Below are 21,308 nucleotides of genomic sequence, written 5' to 3'. Positions count from 1 at the left end.
AATCCGCCACCTGCGGATACCTGAGCGTGGAAGTCAACATCTATCACTGGCTGCAGCGTCACAGGTCACTAGGTGTCTAGGCTCAGGCTGACCTTGGCTGTCTTCGGCCCAGGCAAGGAGCCTAATCCTTCCAAGGAAATCAGGACACGTGCTCACTGGCCGACATCCTTTCTTTCATCCACACAGCGGTCTAGATGAGGTTAAAGAGGCCAGGTAGGCCAGGGCAAGGCTGAGTGCGGGGGCTAAGGCTTCTTTCCCAATCACCATGGAGACACCACCGGAAGGCTGGGCGGAACTTCTGACGGGGACGAGTCACAAACACTGAGCCAATAGGAGAGGTCCAGCCTATCCGGCCAGTTCAGCAGAGCCCTCCATTTTCCTCATGGACAGACAATGGCCCCTTGCGTCTTTGGCCACAAAATCGAGGGCACCCAGGGAATAACTTCACAGTAGGCAACCCCTGATGTGAACACCTTCGACACACTGGGACAGCAGGCAGGTACCTCTTTTCCACCTACGCTAGGATATCAGTAGGCAAGGCGCCCTTCCTCTGCATCTATGGCCTCTCTGTATATGTTCATTCAGAGGAATCTCTTCATTCTACCCCTGAGACACATCACAAGTATGAGGGGCCTGAGAGACAGCCTGGAGATGAAACGGGGGAGGCTTCTGGCTGGACCGCTCCCCAGTGGGTAGAGAACAGCAGGTAGTCTCTCTGGAAGGTCTTAGCTTCTGTTGATTGACATGTGCAATACAGTAGGGGCGGACCCTGGTCAGGTGGAGCTTGTGGGCAGATGCAACCTCTCTGGCCACGAATAATTCCGCTGCTGCTTTGTATGGCCAAAACCTCTCCCCGCCAAGGGGGATAGGTAGAGAACATTGACCCACACCCACCAGGGACCTTTCCTGGGACTAAAGATTCCCAACATGGTCTCAACGTCGTCACCCTCTCAGCACACACCCTTCCTGCACACGTAATCCTGCCTTTCTCCGTCAGGGCCCTATCCCACCAGGAAAAAAAGCAAGCTGCTCAAAAAGGCCAATGCCAGGGAAATCGAGGAAACACTGCCATTTTCCACATTTTTGCTGTCTACATGTCCCCGCCTCCGGTGCAAGGCTGCGTATGTGGCCGGGCTGCGAAGGCAAGGCCGAAATCCTGGCAGCCTGGGCCCCAGCAGACCAATGGTTTATGGACATGGGGACACGGATGACCTGTTTGCCACATACAGGAGGGATCCTTGGGCCCCTCACTTGCTCGCCATTCAGCTCCACGACGTCCACTGCTGGCCCTGGCCTTTGCTTTGGCTGGTGCCCCATCGAACGTGTGCTCCGGAGCCATGTTTCTCCACCCATCACTATCATTCTGCCACCAGGGGATATGTGAGTGTGGGAGTCACCATTTGTCACTGGCAGCAGTGTCCCAAGTCACTAGACTTCCAGGTACCCGCTGACCTAGGCTGCCTCCTGCCCCAGGCAAGGTCCCCAATCCTTTATCCCACATGCTGACACCTAGGCACTGGCGGACATTCATTTTTATCAACACAGAGGTCTGAGTGAGGGTCAGCGGGCCAGGTAGGTGAAGTCAAGGCCAGGTGGGCGGGGCTGAGGATTCTTTGCCATCACCATAGAGACAGTCCCCCCACCGCAAGACTGGGCGGAGCTTGTGATGGGCCTGGTGACAAGACTCAGCCAATGGCAGAGATCCGGCCCGCCAGGCAGATGACACAGGGCCCTCCATTGTGACCTATGACACCTAGTGGCCACAGCGTTGGAGCACACCCTGGGAAAGGCTACGTAGGCACAAGGGAGCCCCTGGTGCGGACTGCTTCAGGGCAGTGGCAGAGCAGGCCAGATACCTCTTTCCCACTTTCCTGAGGATATCAGTACGCAAGGCATCCCCACTCAGCATCTCTTCCCTCTCTCTCTCTCGGTCTCTCTCGGGATGTTTTCATTCTCTGACATCTCTTTCCTTCTCCCCCTGAGTCACTTCATAGCTTGGAGTGCCTGACAGAGTGCCTAGAGACAAAAGAGCAAAGGGGGAAGGCCTCTGGCTCTACTGGTTGCCCATGGGCAGAGAAGATCTGCTCGTCTATCTGGAAGGTCTAGAGACTAGTGATTGATTGGGGAGCTACATCCTGGGCGGACCTGGCCAGGTGAAGCTTGCTGACACGTGGCAGCCTCTCTGGAGACTACTAATCCCGCTGATAACATTCTATGCAAATAGCCGGCTGAGTGCCATGGGCAGAAAACATTGACACATACCTGCCAGAGGCCTATTCTGGGTCTCAAGAGTCCACCCTGGTCTCCAGCAACTCATCATCTCAGCACACACTTTGCCTGCACGCACGGAAACCGCCTCTCTCCACGAATGCCTTCACCTGCTAGGAAACACACGATGTCACTCAGCCAAAGGAGAGCACAGGCAAAGTCAACTGAAGGCCCCATTTTCAAGATTTTGCCCTCTGCTGCTCCACAGCCTCCGGTGGCACACTGCATGTGCGTCACTTCTCGGTAGACAAGGCCCAAATCCGGGCATCCAGGGCCCCAGCCCTCCACAGTCTACGCATGGCGGCATATGGATCACCTCTTTGCCTCGTACGGCAGGGAGGCCTGGGTCCTAGACTGGCTCTGCTAGAGCTCCACGACCTCAGCTATTTTCCCTGACCTTTGGCCCGTGCCCTCGTGAGCGTGTCATCTCTAGTTACACTTCTCTTCCGACCACACTGAATCCGCCACCTGCGGATACCTGAGCGTGGAAGTCAACATCTATCACTGGCTGCAGCGTCACAGGTCACTAGGTGTCTAGGCTCAGGCTGACCTTGGCTGTCTTCTGCCCAGGCAAGGAGCCTAATCCTTCCAAGGAAATCAGGACACTTGCTCACTGGCCGACATCCTTTCTTTCATCCACACAGCGGTCTAGATGAGGTTAAAGAGGCCAGGTAGGCCAGGGCAAGGCTGAGTGCGGGGGCTAAGGCTTCTTTCCCAATCACCATGGAGACACCACCGGAAGGCTGGGCGGAACTTCTGACGGGGACGAGTCACAAACACTGAGCCAATAGGAGAGGTCCAGCCTATCCGGCCAGTTCAGCAGAGCCCTCCATTTTCCTCATGGACAGACAATGGCCCCTTGCGTCTTTGGCCACAAAATCGAGGGCACCCAGGGAATAACTTCACAGTAGGCAACCCCTGATGTGAACACCTTCGACACACTGGGACAGCAGGCAGGTACCTCTTTTCCACCTACGCTAGGATATCAGTAGGCAAGGCGCCCTTCCTCTGCATCTATGGCCTCTCTGTATATGTTCATTCAGAGGAATCTCTTCATTCTACCCCTGAGACACATCACAAGTATGAGGGGCCTGAGAGAGAGCCTGGAGATGAAACGGGGGAGGCTTCTGGCTGGACCGCTCCCCAGTGGGTAGAGAACAGCAGGTAGTCTCTCTGGAAGGTCTTAGCTTCTGTTGATTGACATGTGCAATACAGTAGGGGCGGACCCTGGCCAGGTGGAGCTTGTGGGCAGATGCAACCTCTCTGGCCACGAATAATTCCGCTGCTGCTTTGTATGGCCAAAACCTCTCCCCGCCAAGGGGGATGGGTAGAGAACATTGACCCACACCCACCAGGGACCTTTCCTGGGACTATAGATCCCAACATGGTCTCAACGTCGTCACCCTCTCAGCACACACCCTTCCTGCACACGTAATCCTGCCTTTCTCCGTCCGGGCCCTATCCCACCAGGAAAAAAAGCAAGCTGCTCAAAAAGGCCAATGCCAGGGAAATCGAGGAAACACTGCCATTTTCCACATTTTTGCTGTCTACATGTCCCCGCCTCCGGTGCAAGGCTGCGTATGTGGCCGGGCTGCGAAGGCAAGGCCGAAATCCTGGCAGCCTGGGCCCCAGCAGACCAATGGTTTATGGACATGGGGACACGGATGACCTGTTTGCCACATACAGGAGGGATCCTTGGGCCCCTCACTGGCTCGCCATTCAGCTCCACGACGTCCACTGCTGGCCCTGGCCTTTGCTTTGGCTGGTGCCCCATCGAACGTGTGCTCCGGAGCCATGTTTCTCCACCCATCACTATCATTCTGCCACCAGGGGATATGTGAGTGTGGGAGTCACCATTTGTCACTGGCAGCAGTGTCCCAAGTCACTAGACTTCCAGGTACCCGCTGACCTAGGCTGCCTCCTGCCCCAGGCAAGGTCCCCAATCCTTTATCCCACATGCTGACACCTAGGCACTGGCGGACATTCATTTTTATCAACACAGAGGTCTGAGTGAGGGTCAGCGGGCCAGGTAGGTGAAGTCAAGGCCAGGTGGGCGGGGCTGAGGATTCTTTGCCATCACCATAGAGACAGTCCCCCCACCGCAAGAGTGGGCGGAGCTTGTGATGGGCCTGGTGACAAGACTCAGCCAATGGCAGAGATCCGGCCCGCCAGGCAGATGACACAGGGCCCTCCATTGTGAACTATGACACCTAGTGGCCACAGCGTTGGAGCACACCCTGGGAAAGGCTACTTAGGCACAAGGGAGCCCCTGGTGCGGACTGCTTCAGGGCAGTGGCAGAGCAGGCCAGATACCTCTTTCCCACTTTCCTGAGGATATCAGTACGCAAGGCATCCCCACTCAGCATCTCTTCCCTCTCTCTCTCTCGGTCTCTCTCGGGATGTTTTCATTCTCTGAAATCTCTTTCCTTCTCCCCCTGAGTCACTTCATAGCTTGGAGTGCCTGACAGAGTGCCTAGAGACAAAAGAGCAAAGGGGGAAGGCCTCTGGCTCTACTGGATGCCCATGGGCAGAGAAGATCTGCTCGTCTATCTGGAAGGTCTAGAGACTAGTGATTGATTGGGGAGCTACATCCTGGGCGGACCTGGCCAGGTGAAGCTTGCTGACACGTGGCAGCCTCTCTGGAGACTACTAATCCCGCTGATAACATTCTATGCAAATAGCCGGCTGAGTGCCATGGGCAGAAAACATTGACACATACCTGCCAGAGGCCTATTCTGGGTCTCAAGAGTCCACGCTGGTCTCCAGCAACTCATCATCTCAGCACAAACTTTGCCTGCACGCACGGAAACCGCCTCTCTCCACGAATGCCTTCACCTGCTAGGAAATACACGATGTCACTCAGCCAAAGGAGAGCACAGGCAAAGTCAACTGAAGGCCCCATTTTCAAGATTTTGCCCTCTGCTGCTCCACAGCCTCCGGTGGCACACTGCATGTGCGTCACTTCTCGGTAGACAAGGCCCAAATCCGGGCATCCAGGGCCCCAGCCCTCCACAGTCTACGGATGGCGGCATATGGTTTGCCTCGTACGGCAGGGAGGCCTGGGTCCTAGACTGGCTCTGCTAGAGCTCCACGACCTCAGCTATTTTCCCTGACCTTTGGCCCGTGCCCTCGTGAGCGTGTCATCTCTAGTTACACTTCTCTTCCGACCACACTGAATCCGCCACCTGCGGATACCTGAGCGTGGAAGTCAACATCTATCACTGGCTGCAGCGTCACAGGTCACTAGGTGTCTAGGCTCAGGCTGACCTTGGCTGTCTTCGGCCCAGGCAAGGAGCCTAATCCTTCCAAGGAAATCAGGACACGTGCTCACTGGCCGACATCCTTTCTTTCATCCACACAGCGGTCTAGATGAGGTTAAAGAGGCCAGGTAGGCCAGGGCAAGGCTGAGTGCGGGGGCTAAGGCTTCTTTCCCAATCACCATGGAGACACCACCGGAAGGCTGGGCGGAACTTCTGACGGGGACGAGTCACAAACACTGAGCCAATAGGAGAGGTCCAGCCTATCCGGCCAGTTCAGCAGAGCCCTCCATTTTCCTCATGGACAGACAATGGCCCCTTGCGTCTTTGGCCACAAAATCGAGGGCACCCAGGGAATAACTTCACAGTAGGCAACCCCTGATGTGAACACCTTCGACACACTGGGACAGCAGGCAGGTACCTCTTTTCCACCTACGCTAGGATATCAGTAGGCAAGGCGCCCTTCCTCTGCATCTATGGCCTCTCTGTATATGTTCATTCAGAGGAATCTCTTCATTCTACCCCTGAGACACATCACAAGTATGAGGGGCCTGAGAGACAGCCTGGAGATGAAACGGGGGAGGCTTCTGGCTGGACCGCTCCCCAGTGGGTAGAGAACAGCAGGTAGTCTCTCTGGAAGGTCTTAGCTTCTGTTGATTGACATGTGCAATACAGTAGGGGCGGACCCTGGCCAGGTGGAGCTTGTGGGCAGATGCAACCTCTCTGGCCACGAATAATTCCGCTGCTGCTTTGTATGGCCAAAACCTCTCCCCGCCAAGGGGGATAGGTAGAGAACATTGACCCACACCCACCAGGGACCTTTCCTGGGACTAAAGATTCCCAACATGGTCTCAACGTCGTCACCCTCTCAGCACACACCCTTCCTGCACACGTAATCCTGCCTTTCTCCGTCAGGGCCCTATCCCACCAGGAAAAAAAGCAAGCTGCTCAAAAAGGCCAATGCCAGGGAAATCGAGGAAACACTGCCATTTTCCACATTTTTGCTGTCTACATGTCCCCGCCTCCGGTGCAAGGCTGCGTATGTGGCCGGGCTGCGAAGGCAAGGCCGAAATCCTGGCAGCCTGGGCCCCAGCAGACCAATGGTTTATGGACATGGGGACACGGATGACCTGTTTGCCACATACAGGAGGGATCCTTGGGCCCCTCACTTGCTCGCCATTCAGCTCCACGACGTCCACTGCTGGCCCTGGCCTTTGCTTTGGCTGGTGCCCCATCGAACGTGTGCTCCGGAGCCATGTTTCTCCACCCATCACTATCATTCTGCCACCAGGGGATATGTGAGTGTGGGAGTCACCATTTGTCACTGGCAGCAGTGTCCCAAGTCACTAGACTTCCAGGTACCCGCTGACCTAGGCTGCCTCCTGCCCCAGGCAAGGTCCCCAATCCTTTATCCCACATGCTGACACCTAGGCACTGGCGGACATTCATTTTTATCAACACAGAGGTCTGAGTGAGGGTCAGCGGGCCAGGTAGGTGAAGTCAAGGCCAGGTGGGCGGGGCTGAGGATTCTTTGCCATCACCATAGAGACAGTCCCCCCACCGCAAGACTGGGCGGAGCTTGTGATGGGCCTGGTGACAAGACTCAGCCAATGGCAGAGATCCGGCCCGCCAGGCAGATGACACAGGGCCCTCCATTGTGACCTATGACACCTAGTGGCCACAGCGTTGGAGCACACCCTGGGAAAGGCTACGTAGGCACAAGGGAGCCCCTGGTGCGGACTGCTTCAGGGCAGTGGCAGAGCAGGCCAGATACCTCTTTCCCACTTTCCTGAGGATATCAGTACGCAAGGCATCCCCACTCAGCATCTCTTCCCTCTCTCTCTCTCGGTCTCTCTCGGGATGTTTTCATTCTCTGACATCTCTTTCCTTCTCCCCCTGAGTCACTTCATAGCTTGGAGTGCCTGACAGAGTGCCTAGAGACAAAAGAGCAAAGGGGGAAGGCCTCTGGCTCTACTGGTTGCCCATGGGCAGAGAAGATCTGCTCGTCTATCTGGAAGGTCTAGAGACTAGTGATTGATTGGGGAGCTACATCCTGGGCGGACCTGGCCAGGTGAAGCTTGCTGACACGTGGCAGCCTCTCTGGAGACTACTAATCCCGCTGATAACATTCTATGCAAATAGCCGGCTGAGTGCCATGGGCAGAAAACATTGACACATACCTGCCAGAGGCCTATTCTGGGTCTCAAGAGTCCACCCTGGTCTCCAGCAACTCATCATCTCAGCACACACTTTGCCTGCACGCACGGAAACCGCCTCTCTCCACGAATGCCTTCACCTGCTAGGAAACACACGATGTCACTCAGCCAAAGGAGAGCACAGGCAAAGTCAACTGAAGGCCCCATTTTCAAGATTTTGCCCTCTGCTGCTCCACAGCCTCCGGTGGCACACTGCATGTGCGTCACTTCTCGGTAGACAAGGCCCAAATCCGGGCATCCAGGGCCCCAGCCCTCCACAGTCTACGCATGGCGGCATATGGATCACCTCTTTGCCTCGTACGGCAGGGAGGCCTGGGTCCTAGACTGGCTCTGCTAGAGCTCCACGACCTCAGCTATTTTCCCTGACCTTTGGCCCGTGCCCTCGTGAGCGTGTCATCTCTAGTTACCCTTCTCTTCCGACCACACTGAATCCGCCACCTGCGGATACCTGAGCGTGGAAGTCAACATCTATCACTGGCTGCAGCGTCACAGGTCACTAGGTGTCTAGGCTCAGGCTGACCTTGGCTGTCTTCTGCCCAGGCAAGGAGCCTAATCCTTCCAAGGAAATCAGGACACTTGCTCACTGGCCGACATCCTTTCTTTCATCCACACAGCGGTCTAGATGAGGTTAAAGAGGCCAGGTAGGCCAGGGCAAGGCTGAGTGCGGGGGCTAAGGCTTCTTTCCCAATCACCATGGAGACACCACCGGAAGGCTGGGCGGAACTTCTGACGGGGACGAGTCACAAACACTGAGCCAATAGGAGAGGTCCAGCCTATCCGGCCAGTTCAGCAGAGCCCTCCATTTTCCTCATGGACAGACAATGGCCCCTTGCGTCTTTGGCCACAAAATCGAGGGCACCCAGGGAATAACTTCACAGTAGGCAACCCCTGATGTGAACACCTTCGACACACTGGGACAGCAGGCAGGTACCTCTTTTCCACCTACGCTAGGATATCAGTAGGCAAGGCGCCCTTCCTCTGCATCTATGGCCTCTCTGTATATGTTCATTCAGAGGAATCTCTTCATTCTACCCCTGAGACACATCACAAGTATGAGGGGCCTGAGAGAGAGCCTGGAGATGAAACGGGGGAGGCTTCTGGCTGGACCGCTCCCCAGTGGGTAGAGAACAGCAGGTAGTCTCTCTGGAAGGTCTTAGCTTCTGTTGATTGACATGTGCAATACAGTAGGGGCGGACCCTGGCCAGGTGGAGCTTGTGGGCAGATGCAACCTCTCTGGCCACGAATAATTCCGCTGCTGCTTTGTATGGCCAAAACCTCTCCCCGCCAAGGGGGATGGGTAGAGAACATTGACCCACACCCACCAGGGACCTTTCCTGGGACTATAGATCCCAACATGGTCTCAACGTCGTCACCCTCTCAGCACACACCCTTCCTGCACACGTAATCCTGCCTTTCTCCGTCCGGGCCCTATCCCACCAGGAAAAAAAGCAAGCTGCTCAAAAAGGCCAATGCCAGGGAAATCGAGGAAACACTGCCATTTTCCACATTTTTGCTGTCTACATGTCCCCGCCTCCGGTGCAAGGCTGCGTATGTGGCCGGGCTGCGAAGGCAAGGCCGAAATCCTGGCAGCCTGGGCCCCAGCAGACCAATGGTTTATGGACATGGGGACACGGATGACCTGTTTGCCACATACAGGAGGGATCCTTGGGCCCCTCACTGGCTCGCCATTCAGCTCCACGACGTCCACTGCTGGCCCTGGCCTTTGCTTTGGCTGGTGCCCCATCGAACGTGTGCTCCGGAGCCATGTTTCTCCACCCATCACTATCATTCTGCCACCAGGGGATATGTGAGTGTGGGAGTCACCATTTGTCACTGGCAGCAGTGTCCCAAGTCACTAGACTTCCAGGTACCCGCTGACCTAGGCTGCCTCCTGCCCCAGGCAAGGTCCCCAATCCTTTATCCCACATGCTGACACCTAGGCACTGGCGGACATTCATTTTTATCAACACAGAGGTCTGAGTGAGGGTCAGCGGGCCAGGTAGGTGAAGTCAAGGCCAGGTGGGCGGGGCTGAGGATTCTTTGCCATCACCATAGAGACAGTCCCCCCACCGCAAGAGTGGGCGGAGCTTGTGATGGGCCTGGTGACAAGACTCAGCCAATGGCAGAGATCCGGCCCGCCAGGCAGATGACACAGGGCCCTCCATTGTGAACTATGACACCTAGTGGCCACAGCGTTGGAGCACACCCTGGGAAAGGCTACTTAGGCACAAGGGAGCCCCTGGTGCGGACTGCTTCAGGGCAGTGGCAGAGCAGGCCAGATACCTCTTTCCCACTTTCCTGAGGATATCAGTACGCAAGGCATCCCCACTCAGCATCTCTTCCCTCTCTCTCTCTCGGTCTCTCTCGGGATGTTTTCATTCTCTGAAATCTCTTTCCTTCTCCCCCTGAGTCACTTCATAGCTTGGAGTGCCTGACAGAGTGCCTAGAGACAAAAGAGCAAAGGGGGAAGGCCTCTGGCTCTACTGGATGCCCATGGGCAGAGAAGATCTGCTCGTCTATCTGGAAGGTCTAGAGACTAGTGATTGATTGGGGAGCTACATCCTGGGCGGACCTGGCCAGGTGAAGCTTGCTGACACGTGGCAGCCTCTCTGGAGACTACTAATCCCGCTGATAACATTCTATGCAAATAGCCGGCTGAGTGCCATGGGCAGAAAACATTGACACATACCTGCCAGAGGCCTATTCTGGGTCTCAAGAGTCCACGCTGGTCTCCAGCAACTCATCATCTCAGCACAAACTTTGCCTGCACGCACGGAAACCGCCTCTCTCCACGAATGCCTTCACCTGCTAGGAAATACACGATGTCACTCAGCCAAAGGAGAGCACAGGCAAAGTCAACTGAAGGCCCCATTTTCAAGATTTTGCCCTCTGCTGCTCCACAGCCTCCGGTGGCACACTGCATGTGCGTCACTTCTCGGTAGACAAGGCCCAAATCCGGGCATCCAGGGCCCCAGCCCTCCACAGTCTACGGATGGCGGCATATGGTTTGCCTCGTACGGCAGGGAGGCCTGGGTCCTAGACTGGCTCTGCTAGAGCTCCACGACCTCAGCTATTTTCCCTGACCTTTGGCCCGTGCCCTCGTGAGCGTGTCATCTCTAGTTACACTTCTCTTCCGACCACACTGAATCCGCCACCTGCGGATACCTGAGCGTGGAAGTCAACATCTATCACTGGCTGCAGCGTCACAGGTCACTAGGTGTCTAGGCTCAGGCTGACCTTGGCTGTCTTCGGCCCAGGCAAGGAGCCTAATCCTTCCAAGGAAATCAGGACACGTGCTCACTGGCCGACATCCTTTCTTTCATCCACACAGCGGTCTAGATGAGGTTAAAGAGGCCAGGTAGGCCAGGGCAAGGCTGAGTGCGGGGGCTAAGGCTTCTTTCCCAATCACCATGGAGACACCACCGGAAGGCTGGGCGGAACTTCTGACGGGGACGAGTCACAAACACTGAGCCAATAGGAGAGGTCCAGCCTATCCGGCCAGTTCAGCAGAGCCCTCCATTTTCCTCATGGACAGACAATGGCCCCTTGCGTCTTTGGCCACAAAATCGAGGGCACCCAGGGAATAACTTCACAGTAGGCAACCCCTGATGTGAACACCTTCGACACACTGGGACAGCAGGCAGGTACCTCTTTTCCACCTACGCTAGGATATCAGTAGGCAAGGCGCCCTTCCTCTGCATCTATGGCCTCTCTGTATATGTTCATTCAGAGGAATCTCTTCATTCTACCCCTGAGACACATCACAAGTATGAGGGGCCTGAGAGACAGCCTGGAGATGAAACGGGGGAGGCTTCTGGCTGGACCGCTCCCCAGTGGGTAGAGAACAGCAGGTAGTCTCTCTGGAAGGTCTTAGCTTCTGTTGATTGACATGTGCAATACAGTAGGGGCGGACCCTGGTCAGGTGGAGCTTGTGGGCAGATGCAACCTCTCTGGCCACGAATAATTCCGCTGCTGCTTTGTATGGCCAAAACCTCTCCCCGCCAAGGGGGATAGGTAGAGAACATTGACCCACACCCACCAGGGACTTTCCTGGGACTAAAGATTCCCAACATGGTCTCAACGTCGTCACCCTCTCAGCACACACCCTTCCTGCACACGTAATCCTGCCTTTCTCCGTCAGGGCCCTATCCCACCAGGAAAAAAAGCAAGCTGCTCAAAAAGGCCAATGCCAGGGAAATCGAGGAAACACTGCCATTTTCCACATTTTTGCTGTCTACATGTCCCCGCCTCCGGTGCAAGGCTGCGTATGTGGCCGGGCTGCGAAGGCAAGGCCGAAATCCTGGCAGCCTGGGCCCCAGCAGACCAATGGTTTATGGACATGGGGACACGGATGACCTGTTTGCCACATACAGGAGGGATCCTTGGGCCCCTCACTTGCTCGCCATTCAGCTCCACGACGTCCACTGCTGGCCCTGGCCTTTGCTTTGGCTGGTGCCCCATCGAACGTGTGCTCCGGAGCCATGTTTCTCCACCCATCACTATCATTCTGCCACCAGGGGATATGTGAGTGTGGGAGTCACCATTTGTCACTGGCAGCAGTGTCCCAAGTCACTAGACTTCCAGGTACCCGCTGACCTAGGCTGCCTCCTGCCCCAGGCAAGGTCCCCAATCCTTTATCCCACATGCTGACACCTAGGCACTGGCGGACATTCATTTTTATCAACACAGAGGTCTGAGTGAGGGTCAGCGGGCCAGGTAGGTGAAGTCAAGGCCAGGTGGGCGGGGCTGAGGATTCTTTGCCATCACCATAGAGACAGTCCCCCCACCGCAAGACTGGGCGGAGCTTGTGATGGGCCTGGTGACAAGACTCAGCCAATGGCAGAGATCCGGCCCGCCAGGCAGATGACACAGGGCCCTCCATTGTGACCTATGACACCTAGTGGCCACAGCGTTGGAGCACACCCTGGGAAAGGCTACGTAGGCACAAGGGAGCCCCTGGTGCGGACTGCTTCAGGGCAGTGGCAGAGCAGGCCAGATACCTCTTTCCCACTTTCCTGAGGATATCAGTACGCAAGGCATCCCCACTCAGCATCTCTTCCCTCTCTCTCTCTCGGTCTCTCTCGGGATGTTTTCATTCTCTGACATCTCTTTCCTTCTCCCCCTGAGTCACTTCATAGCTTGGAGTGCCTGACAGAGTGCCTAGAGACAAAAGAGCAAAGGGGGAAGGCCTCTGGCTCTACTGGTTGCCCATGGGCAGAGAAGATCTGCTCGTCTATCTGGAAGGTCTAGAGACTAGTGATTGATTGGGGAGCTACATCCTGGGCGGACCTGGCCAGGTGAAGCTTGCTGACACGTGGCAGCCTCTCTGGAGACTACTAATCCCGCTGATAACATTCTATGCAAATAGCCGGCTGAGTGCCATGGGCAGAAAACATTGACACATACCTGCCAGAGGCCTATTCTGGGTCTCAAGAGTCCACCCTGGTCTCCAGCAACTCATCATCTCAGCACACACTTTGCCTGCACGCACGGAAACCGCCTCTCTCCACGAATGCCTTCACCTGCTAGGAAACACACGATGTCACTCAGCCAAAGGAGAGCACAGGCAAAGTCAACTGAAGGCCCCATTTTCAAGATTTTGCCCTCTGCTGCTCCACAGCCTCCGGTGGCACACTGCATGTGCGTCACTTCTCGGTAGACAAGGCCCAAATCCGGGCATCCAGGGCCCCAGCCCTCCACAGTCTACGCATGGCGGCATATGGATCACCTCTTTGCCTCGTACGGCAGGGAGGCCTGGGTCCTAGACTGGCTCTGCTAGAGCTCCACGACCTCAGCTATTTTCCCTGACCTTTGGCCCGTGCCCTCGTGAGCGTGTCATCTCTAGTTACACTTCTCTTCCGACCACACTGAATCCGCCACCTGCGGATACCTGAGCGTGGAAGTCAACATCTATCACTGGCTGCAGCGTCACAGGTCACTAGGTGTCTAGGCTCAGGCTGACCTTGGCTGTCTTCTGCCCAGGCAAGGAGCCTAATCCTTCCAAGGAAATCAGGACACTTGCTCACTGGCCGACATCCTTTCTTTCATCCACACAGCGGTCTAGATGAGGTTAAAGAGGCCAGGTAGGCCAGGGCAAGGCTGAGTGCGGGGGCTAAGGCTTCTTTCCCAATCACCATGGAGACACCACCGGAAGGCTGGGCGGAACTTCTGACGGGGACGAGTCACAAACACTGAGCCAATAGGAGAGGTCCAGCCTATCCGGCCAGTTCAGCAGAGCCCTCCATTTTCCTCATGGACAGACAATGGCCCCTTGCGTCTTTGGCCACAAAATCGAGGGCACCCAGGGAATAACTTCACAGTAGGCAACCCCTGATGTGAACACCTTCGACACACTGGGACAGCAGGCAGGTACCTCTTTTCCACCTACGCTAGGATATCAGTAGGCAAGGCGCCCTTCCTCTGCATCTATGGCCTCTCTGTATATGTTCATTCAGAGGAATCTCTTCATTCTACCCCTGAGACACATCACAAGTATGAGGGGCCTGAGAGAGAGCCTGGAGATGAAACGGGGGAGGCTTCTGGCTGGACCGCTCCCCAGTGGGTAGAGAACAGCAGGTAGTCTCTCTGGAAGGTCTTAGCTTCTGTTGATTGACATGTGCAATACAGTAGGGGCGGACCCTGGCCAGGTGGAGCTTGTGGGCAGATGCAACCTCTCTGGCCACGAATAATTCCGCTGCTGCTTTGTATGGCCAAAACCTCTCCCCGCCAAGGGGGATGGGTAGAGAACATTGACCCACACCCACCAGGGACCTTTCCTGGGACTATAGATCCCAACATAGTCTCAACGTCGTCACCCTCTCAGCACACACCCTTCCTGCACACGTAACCCTGCCTTTCTCCGTCAGGGCCCTATCCCACCAGGAAAAAAAGCAAGCTGCTCAAAAAGGCCAATGCCAGGGAAATCGAGGAAACACTGCCATTTTCCACATTTTTGCTGTCTACATGTCCCCACCTCCGGTGCAAGGCTGCGTATGTGGCCGGGCTGCGAAGGCAAGGCCGAAATCCTGGCAGCCTGGGCCCCAGCAGACCAATGGTTTATGGACATGGGGACACGGATGACCTGTTTGCCACATACAGGAGGGATCCTTGGGCCCCTCACTGGCTCGCCATTCAGCTCCACGACGTCCACTGCTGGCCCTGGCCTTTGCTTTGGCTGGTGCCCCATTGAACGTGTGCTCCGGAGCCATGTTTCTCCACCCATCACTATCATTCTGCCACCAGGGGATATGTGAGTGTGGAAGTCACCATTTGTCACTGGCAGCAGTGTCCCAAGTCACTAGACTTCCAGGTACCCGCTGACCTAGGCTGCCTCCTGCCCCAGGCAAGGTCCCCAATCCTTTATCCCACATGCTGACACCTAGACACTGGCGGACATTCATTTTTATCAACACAGAGGTCTGAGTGAGGGTCAGCGGGCCAGGTAGGTGAAGTCAAGGCCAGGTGGGCGGGGCTGAGGATTCTTTGCCATCACCATAGAGACAGTCCCCCCACCGCAAGACTGGGCGGAGCTTGTGATGGGCCTGGTGACAAGACTCAGCCAATGGCAGAGATCCGGCCCGCCAGGCAGATGACACAGGGCCCTCCATTGTGACCTATGACACCTAGTGGCCACAGCGTTGGAGCACACCCTGGGAAAGGCTACGTAGGCACAAGGGAGCCCCTGGTGCGGACTGCTTCAGGGCAGTGGCAGAGCAGGCCAGATACCTCTTTCCCACTTTCCTGAGGATATCAGTACGCAAGGCATCCCCACTCAGCATCTCTTCCCTCTCTCTCTCTCGGTCTCTCTCGGGATGTTTTCATTCTCTGAAATCTCTTTCCTTCTCCCCCTGAGTCACTTCATAGCTTGGAGTGCCTGACAGAGTGCCTAGAGACAAAAGAGCAAAGGGGGAAGGCCTCTGGCTCTACTGGTTGCCCATGGGCAGAGAAGATCTGCTCGTCTATCTGGAAGGTCTAGAGAGTAGTGATTGATTGGGGAGCTACATCCTGGGCGGACCTGGCCAGGTGAAGCTTGCTGACACGTGGCAGCCTCTCTGGAGACTACTAATCCCGCTGATAACATTCTATGCAAAGAGCCGGCTGAGTGCCATGGGCAGAAAACATTGACACATACCTGCCAGAGGCCTATTCTGGGTCTCAAGAGTCCACCCTGGTCTCCAGCAACTCATCATCTCAGCACACACTTTGCCTGCACGCATGGAAACCGCCTCTCTCCACGAATGCCTTCACCTGCTAGGAAACACTCGATGTCACTCAGCCAAAGGAGAGCACAGGCAAAGTCAACTGAAGGCCCCATTTTCAAGATTCTGCCCTCTGCTGCTCCACAGCCTCCGGTGGCACACTGCATGTGCGTCACTTCTCGGTAGACAAGGCCCAAATCCGGGCATCCAGGGCCCCAGCCCTCCACAGTCTACGGGTGGCGGCATATGGATCACCTCTTTGCCTCGTACGGCAGGGAGGCCTGGGTCCTAGACTGGCTCTGCTAGAGCTCCACGACCTCAGCTATTTTCCCTGACCTTTGGCCCGTGCCCTCGTGAGCGTGTCATCTCTAGTTACACTTCTCTTCCGACCACACTGAATCCGCCACCTGCGGATACCTGAGCGTGGAAGTCAACATCTATCACTGGCTGCAGCGTCACAGGTCACTAGGTGTCTAGGCTCAGGCTGACCTTGGCTGTCTTCTGCCCAGGCAAGGAGCCTAATCCTTCCAAGGAAATCAGGACACGTGCTCTCTGGCCGACTTCCTTTCTTTCATCCACACAGCGGTCTAGATGAGGTTAAAGAGGCCAGGTAGGCCAGGGGAAGGCTGAGTGCGGGGGCTAAGGCTTCTTTCCCAATCACCATGGAGACACCACCGGAAGGCTGGGCGGAACTTCTGACGGGGACGAGTCACAAACACTGAGCCAATAGGAGAGGTCCAGCCTATCCGGCCAGTTCAGCAGAGCCCTCCATTTTCCTCATGGACAGACAATGGCCCCTTGCGTCTTTGGCCACAAAATCGAGGGCACCCAGGGAATAACTTCACAGTAGGCAACCCCTGATGTGAACACCTTCGACACACTGGGACAGCAGGCAGGTACCTCTTTTCCACCTACGCTAGGATATCAGTAGGCAAGGCGCCCTTCCTCTGCATCTATGGCCTCTCTGTATATGTTCATTCAGAGGAATCTCTTCATTCTACCCCTGAGACACATCACAAGTATGAGGGGCCTGAGAGAGAGCCTGGAGATGAAACGGGGGAGGCTTCTGGCTGGACCGCTCCCCAGTGGGTAGAGAACAGCAGGTAGTCTCTCTGGAAGGTCTTAGCTTCTGTTGATTGACATGTGCAATACAGTAGGGGCGGACCCTGGCCAGGTGGAGCTTGTGGGCAGATGCAACCTCTCTGGCCACGAATAATTCCGCTGCTGCTTTGTATGGCCAAAACCTCTCCCCGCCAAGGGGGATGGGTAGAGAACATTGACCCACACCCACCAGGGACCTTTCCTGGGACTATAGATCCCAACATAGTCTCAACGTCGTCACCCTCTCAGCACACACCCTTCCTGCACACGTAACCCTGCCTTTCTCCGTCAGGGCCCTATCCCACCAGGAAAAAAAGCAAGCTGCTCAAAAAGGCCAATGCCAGGGAAATCGAGGAAACACTGCCATTTTCCACATTTTTGCTGTCTACATGTCCCCACCTCCGGTGCAAGGCTGCGTATGTGGCCGGGCTGCGAAGGCAAGGCCGAAATCCTGGCAGCCTGGGCCCCAGCAGACCAATGGTTTATGGACATGGGGACACGGATGACCTGTTTGCCACATACAGGAGGGATCCTTGGGCCCCTCACTGGCTCGCCATTCAGCTCCACGACGTCCACTGCTGGCCCTGGCCTTTGCTTTGGCTGGTGCCCCATTGAACGTGTGCTCCGGAGCCATGTTTCTCCACCCATCACTATCATTCTGCCACCAGGGGATATGTGAGTGTGGAAGTCACCATTTGTCACTGGCAGCAGTGTCCCAAGTCACTAGACTTCCAGGTACCCGCTGACCTAGGCTGCCTCCTGCCCCAGGCAAGGTCCCCAATCCTTTATCCCACATGCTGACACCTAGACACTGGCGGACATTCATTTTTATCAACACAGAGGTCTGAGTGAGGGTCAGCGGGCCAGGTAGGTGAAGTCAAGGCCAGGTGGGCGGGGCTGAGGATTCTTTGCCATCACCATAGAGACAGTCCCCCCACCGCAAGACTGGGCGGAGCTTGTGATGGGCCTGGTGACAAGACTCAGCCAATGGCAGAGATCCGGCCCGCCAGGCAGATGACACAGGGCCCTCCATTGTGACCTATGACACCTAGTGGCCACAGCGTTGGAGCACACCCTGGGAAAGGCTACGTAGGCACAAGGGAGCCCCTGGTGCGGACTGCTTCAGGGCAGTGGCAGAGCAGGCCAGATACCTCTTTCCCACTTTCCTGAGGATATCAGTACGCAAGGCATCCCCACTCAGCATCTCTTCCCTCTCTCTCTCTCGGTCTCTCTCGGGATGTTTTCATTCTCTGAAATCTCTTTCCTTCTCCCCCTGAGTCACTTCATAGCTTGGAGTGCCTGACAGAGTGCCTAGAGACAAAAGAGCAAAGGGGGAAGGCCTCTGGCTCTACTGGTTGCCCATGGGCAGAGAAGATCTGCTCGTCTATCTGGAAGGTCTAGAGAGTAGTGATTGATTGGGGAGCTACATCCTGGGCGGACCTGGCCAGGTGAAGCTTGCTGACACGTGGCAGCCTCTCTGGAGACTACTAATCCCGCTGATAACATTCTATGCAAAGAGCCGGCTGAGTGCCATGGGCAGAAAACATTGACACATACCTGCCAGAGGCCTATTCTGGGTCTCAAGAGTCCACCCTGGTCTCCAGCAACTCATCATCTCAGCACACACTTTGCCTGCACGCATGGAAACCGCCTCTCTCCACGAATGCCTTCACCTGCTAGGAAACACTCGATGTCACTCAGCCAAAGGAGAGCACAGGCAAAGTCAACTGAAGGCCCCATTTTCAAGATTCTGCCCTCTGCTGCTCCACAGCCTCCGGTGGCACACTGCATGTGCGTCACTTCTCGGTAGACAAGGCCCAAATCCGGGCATCCAGGGCCCCAGCCCTCCACAGTCTACGGGTGGCGGCATATGGATCACCTCTTTGCCTCGTACGGCAGGGAGGCCTGGGTCCTAGACTGGCTCTGCTAGAGCTCCACGACCTCAGCTATTTTCCCTGACCTTTGGCCCGTGCCCTCGTGAGCGTGTCATCTCTAGTTACACTTCTCTTCCGACCACACTGAATCCGCCACCTGCGGATACCTGAGCGTGGAAGTCAACATCTATCACTGGCTGCAGCGTCACAGGTCACTAGGTGTCTAGGCTCAGGCTGACCTTGGCTGTCTTCTGCCCAGGCAAGGAGCCTAATCCTTCCAAGGAAATCAGGACACGTGCTCTCTGGCCGACTTCCTTTCTTTCATCCACACAGCGGTCTAGATGAGGTTAAAGAGGCCAGGTAGGCCAGGGGAAGGCTGAGTGCGGGGGCTAAGGCTTCTTTCCCAATCACCATGGAGACACCACCGGAAGGCTGGGCGGAACTTCTGACGGGGACGAGTCACAAACACTGAGCCAATAGGAGAGGTCCAGCCTATCCGGCCAGTTCAGAAGAGCCCTCCATTTTCCTCATGGACAGACAATGGCCCCTTGCGTCTTTGGCCACAAAATCGAGGGCACCCAGGGAATAACTTCACAGTAGGCAACCCCTGATGTGAACACCTTGACACACTGGGACAGCAGGCAGGTACCTCTTTTCCACCTACGCTAGGATATCAGTAGGCAAGGCGCCCTTCCTCTGCATCTATGGCCTCTCTGTATATGTTCATTCAGAGGAATCTCTTCATTCTACCCCTGAGACACATCACAAGTATGAGGGGCCTGAGAGAGAGCCTGGAGATGAAACGGGGGAGGCTTCTGGCCGTACTGCTTCCCCGTGGGTAGAGAATAGCAGGTAGTCTCTCTGGAAGGTCTTAGCTTCTGTTGACTGACATGCGCAATACAGTAGGGGCGGACGCTGGCCAGGTGGAGCTTGTGGGCAGATGCAACCTCTCCGGCGACGAATAATTGCGCTGCTGCTTTGTATGGTGAAAACCTCCCCCCGCCAAGGGGGATGGGTAGAGAACATTGACCCACACACGCCAGGGCCCTTTCCTGGGACTAAAGATCCCAACATGGTCTCAACGTCGTCACCCTCTCAACACACACCTTTCCTGCACACGTAATCCTGCCTTTCTCCGACAGGGCCCTATCCTACCAGGAAAAAAAGCAAGCCGCTCAAAAAGGCCGATGCCAGGGAAATCGAGGAAACACTGCCAGTTTCCAAATTTTTGCTCTCTACACGTCCCCGCCTCTGCTGCAAGGCTGCGTATGAGGCCGGGCTCCGAAGGCAAGGCCAAAATCCTGGCAGCCTGGGCCCCAGCAGTCCAATGCTTTATGGACTTGGGGACACGGATGACCTGTTCGCCACATACAGGAGGGATCCTTGGGCCCTTCACTGGCTCGCCATTCAGCTCCACGACGTCCACTGCTGGCCCTGGCCTTTGCTTTGGCTGGTGCCCCATTAAACGTGTGCTCCGGAGCGATGTTTCTCCACCCATCACTATCATTCCGCCACTAGGGGATATGTGACTGTGGGAGTCACCATTTGTCACTGGCAGCACTGTCACAAGTCACTAGACTTCCATCTACCGGCTGACCTAGGCTGCCTTCTGCCCCAGGGAAGGTCCCCAATCCTTTATCCCAGATGCTGACACCTGGGCACTGGCGGACATTGATTTTTATCAGCACAGAGGTCTGAGTGAGGGTCAGAGGGCCAGGTAGGTGAAGTGAAGGCCAGGTGGGCGGGGCTGAGGATTCTTTGCCATCACCATACAGTCCCCGCACCGCAAGAGTGGGCGGAGCTTGTGATGGGCCTGGTGACAAGACTGAGCCAATGGCAGAGATCCGGCCCGCCAGGCAGATGACACAGGGCCCTCCATTGTGACCTATGACACCTAGTGGCCACAGCATTGGAGCACACCCCGGGAAAGGCTACGCAGGCACAAGGGAGCCCCTGGTGCGGACTGCTTCAGGGCATTGGCAGAGCACGCCAGGTACCTCTTTCCCACTTTCCTGAGGATATCAGTAGGCAAGGCATCCCCACTCAGCATCTCTTGCCTCTCTCTGTCTCTCTCTGCTTGTGTTCGTTCTCTGAAATCTCTTCCTTCTCCCCCTTGTCACTTCACACCTTGGAGTGCCTGACAGAGGGCCTAGAGACGAAAGAGCAAAGGGAGAAGGCCTCTGGCTCTACTCCTTGCCCAGGGGGAGAGAAGTTCTGGTAGTCTATCTGGAAGGTCTAGATAGTAGTGATTGATTGGGGAGCTACATCACGGGCGGACATGGCCAGGTGAAGCTTGCTGACAAGTGGCAGCCTCTCCGGAGACTACTAATTCCGCTGATAACATTTTATGCAAATACCTGGGTGCCTGCCATGGGCAGAAAAATTTGACACATA

Source organism: Elephas maximus, chromosome 14, assembly GCF_024166365.1.
Source record: "Elephas maximus indicus isolate mEleMax1 chromosome 14, mEleMax1 primary haplotype, whole genome shotgun sequence".
Taxonomy (NCBI): Eukaryota; Metazoa; Chordata; class Mammalia; order Proboscidea; family Elephantidae; genus Elephas; species Elephas maximus.
This window is presented reverse-complemented; position numbering follows the sequence as displayed.